This window comes from Lactuca virosa, chromosome 1 (assembly GCF_052849685.1).
Source record: "Lactuca virosa cultivar CGN04683 chromosome 1, Lactuca_virosa_CGN04683_v6, whole genome shotgun sequence".
NCBI classification, from domain to species: Eukaryota; Viridiplantae; Streptophyta; class Magnoliopsida; order Asterales; family Asteraceae; genus Lactuca; species Lactuca virosa.
In genome coordinates, this window is record NC_136426.1 from 75145700 (window position 1) to 75149499 (window position 3800).

The window sequence follows — 3800 nt, forward strand, 5'->3', positions numbered from 1 at the left end:
GATAACCCATTAGTTAGAATATTTCTGTTATTCTCGATATGTCTACCATTGAAAATTGTAATAACAAGGAAATCCCGATGTAGTGTGATAATGTAAGGATGTGTGGGTATCGAGGTACTCCGTGCTCCTGTGACTCGATTCACAGCCTTTCCGGCGAGGTTTCAGCTTCTGGCGACCAGGAAAGAAGTGAAGGAGATCAATAAGTGGCCATGGGAATGGATATAAGTGCAGTCCAAAGAGAAACACCAGATATCTTGGCTCTTAGAGTCGTGCCTTCCGATGAGCGTGAGTATTGCAAGAAGAAGCGTTGGCTGCTTCCTTTTTGCGTCGCCTGAGAGAGAGCCAGGTATTCCCTTGATTAAATTAGTTGGGCTGCATAAATGAATAACTATAGAATTAGGCCCCATAATTATCATTTGTTAACTAGAAAAGGATCTCGGGCTTCGCCCGGGTTAGATAAGAATTTGAAAAAGGTTTTATTTACAACCCAAAGCATTTAATTTGAGAAAATAAGGTAGCTATACTTCCATGTTCTTCGGTGTCTCCGTAAAATGCAAAAAATGGCAAACTTTACATTACCTTGTTTAAAAGGGCAACGAACAGGAGCTTCACCAATATGCATTTCCAATCCATAACTATTGCTACCTTGAAAAAAAATGAACTACACTTTATAAAGCAAAAATGTTATTATATAATACCAATGATTAACTATATACTTTAATTAAAAGGGCTTTTACTTGTTATTGGCACCACATAGTACAAAGTTGTTACATATGCCATTTCTGATTCAGCAATGTTGATGAAATGATTAAATTTCTAACATAGCATTTATTATATATAAAATTATAAAAATTAAAAGTAACTTCATAAGAAGTCTTATCCATTTACCTTTTGAAAAACTTCAAAGACAAGGAAACCATTAGTAGATGCAGCTAATTCCTGTTCAAACTTTTCCAGCCCTTAATAAGTGACTGCATTTGTTCTGTTAATCATTTAAACTGTATCTATAAAAAAGGTCTTTCATTTATCATTTTCTTTAAAAGAAAATAAGATTATGTTTAGGAATCAAAAACGTAGGATTGGAAAATTATGCATACCTTTCATCATGTTTGTCTTGAAAACTCTTCACAAATCAAAATATACCCATGATAAACAAATAGTAAAGTCTTCTAGGCATTTCATCGAACAGTTGGGTGTAGAAACATGAAAGAAAATCCATGAAAAAATTACAGTCACAAATCCCTAATTCCTCAATTGACACAACAGCTGCAAATAATTTCAAAAATGGGTAAATCAACAGCATGAAAAATTAAATAGTCTGTTCTTTGCGACTTATCTGTTTTCCATTTCAATATTTGTAATATTGTTTCGTCATGCAAAACAACTGCAAACAAACTGCTAAGGGTTCCATAATTTGACAAAAGAGTTCATGTGCTTAGTTGTATCTTGTTCTAACTTGAATACATGTCAATCAAAGTGCAGAAAACTTGAATCGGTAAAATCTTGATATGATCGAATAAGAAAAATCGATAATCCGGATATCCAAACATAATTATACAACTAATTGATGAAAAACAGATTAAATTTCGAGCTTTAAGCAATCAGTATAGTCACCTGAAAGTAAAGGTGCAAGGCACGTTTTATGGACGCTACAAACCAAGCATGATGTGGCAAGTAAATTTAGGGGAAACGGTACCACTTTTTTTATTGGGTTTTCATATTATTCATGTTTAAGTAGATTTTGTTGACATATACTATCGACGCTACAGACCAAAGTGTAGTCATTTAGCTCAAAAAAAAAGAGTTGAATTTTTTTTGCAATTTTCGTCCTTATTGACTACTTTCGTAACATTTTTTGACCTTGTACCATTTAAAAAGGACTATTATGCCCCTTAGTTCATTTTTGTTTAATTTTATATCATTAAGAAATTAGTTGGACCCATGATCCATCATCCGTACCCCTACCCCCAATTTAATAATAAAATAAACATAGGACAGGACCTGTGTTGAAAAGAGCTAAGTGCAGTTCCAATTCTACTCCATTTCAATTTTTGCTAATCTGGACATTCTATTTCAATTTTTGCTAATCTGGAATGCAATTGTTGCTTTCTTTGATCTGAATTTTAATTAATAGTTTGTTTTAAGTTATATCGGTTGAGTCATTTACCATTTTTATGTCCGCTGATTGTTGCAAATTGAGCACGTCTCTTCTTCTTATAACTGTAAAGAAACAAATATCAGTTGATGAGAAACTATACAAAATTAACATGAAAATTAGATTTTCCATTCTACTCCTTGATTGAGCAAGGCATACTGAAATTAAAACAAAAAAAGAAATTCATTTAAGATGTGTTAAGATTGAAGCTGTTAATACAGAATAATTTGTTATTCACAAAAAATTAAACACTTTACCACTTAAAACGCACAAAAACATACATGCAGAGTCTGTTCAGATTAATAGAACCGAACAAATTCTAGTGATATTATCTTCCTGGCGTTGGGGTATGTCATCTTCCTTAATGCCATGTCATCTTCGTTCAAGATAGTATAATTCTTCTGAAATACCCTGAATCTTTTTGTGAAAAAACTCAATGTTCTTCAAAAACCCATATCAATGGAAAGCATATAAAGCAACATAACATCTTCAATCATGTTCAACATTTCATAAAAGTACCAGATTTCACAAACCAACAATACAAATTAGGTCAAAATGTTTTCTTGATCATAAACCAACAAAAATAAAATTTATTTGGATGATTAAATATTTGATTGAAAAGATTGTGTGTAAGAATTTGATGTTTATTCATTTCTAACAGCAAACAAAAATATTGAACTCTTACCTTTGTATAATCTGGCGTAAATATCCCTTTTGCACAAATCAAATAACCATCTGTTAAAACTTCGTATTATCTATATATGAAGCCCGATTAGCAACTTGTTAGCTGAAAAGTCATAAAAAAACTGAAGGTTATGAGGATATTAAAAAAGTCGAATCATTTATAGCCATATGAATCAAAAATCATGATTACCATATCAAAATTACAGATTATAAACATGTGTGGAGTAAAAAATTAACCAATTACTAAGAAATTCTGGAATCACCGTTCAAAGCTGAAGCAAAGCAACAGTCGTTGCAAGTGTAGTCCAAAATATGAAAATTTGAGTATACATCAAAAGAAAAAAAGAACAGGTAGCAATATACACAACACCCATGCTCACACCTAAATAGAAGACAATAAAAAACAATCAATCAAATGAAAGCGGCAATAGCTAGGGAAATGAGAGCTTATATCAAATAGAAATATGACGGGTTTCTCTGTTCTTCAAAAGGACAAACGAACTGGGCAAACGTAAAAATGGAGTGAACAATGCACTGAAAATCAAATAAAAAAGGAATAGTACCTTGAAGTTTATTCATTGACAAATCTCCTGCAACGAAACATCTTAGTCAATAGAGGTATCAGCCGTGAACACACAATCAAAAGGCAGAAGTCAAATGAATGAAAAAATTAGTATTACCTTCCATTTTTGCCATCATCAACAACAGATTTTATCCGTGAAAAATAAGTAGTACCTTCCTTAAAACTGGGGCCTTGCCCATTATAACAGTGACCAGAGCACATTTTAATTTACGAAAAAAAAAGTATCCTGTGAATTAGAAAAGCCTACAGTAAATCTGTAAATAAGATCTTCAAATAAGTTGCTTTATAAAAAAAATCTACCAAATGTGCAAGTATTTCTTGAATTCCCATGCTATTCGGTTCCATACCCTTCTGCAATCAAAATTAGGATTTGACCGG

The 3800-nt window shown here is 32.2% G+C and overlaps 1 long non-coding RNA gene across 1 annotated transcript; it reads right to left on the reverse strand.

The window, feature by feature from the left end:
- Window positions 1–578: 578 nt before the first annotated feature.
- LOC145105210 (uncharacterized) lies at window positions 579–1210 on the reverse strand. The gene is made up of 3 exons (XR_013707259.1): window positions 1098–1210; window positions 889–982; window positions 579–645 (listed from the first exon to the last, which is right to left on the reverse strand). It is a non-coding gene; the product is annotated as an uncharacterized LOC145105210 (long non-coding RNA).
- Window positions 1211–3800: the final 2590 nt, after the last annotated feature.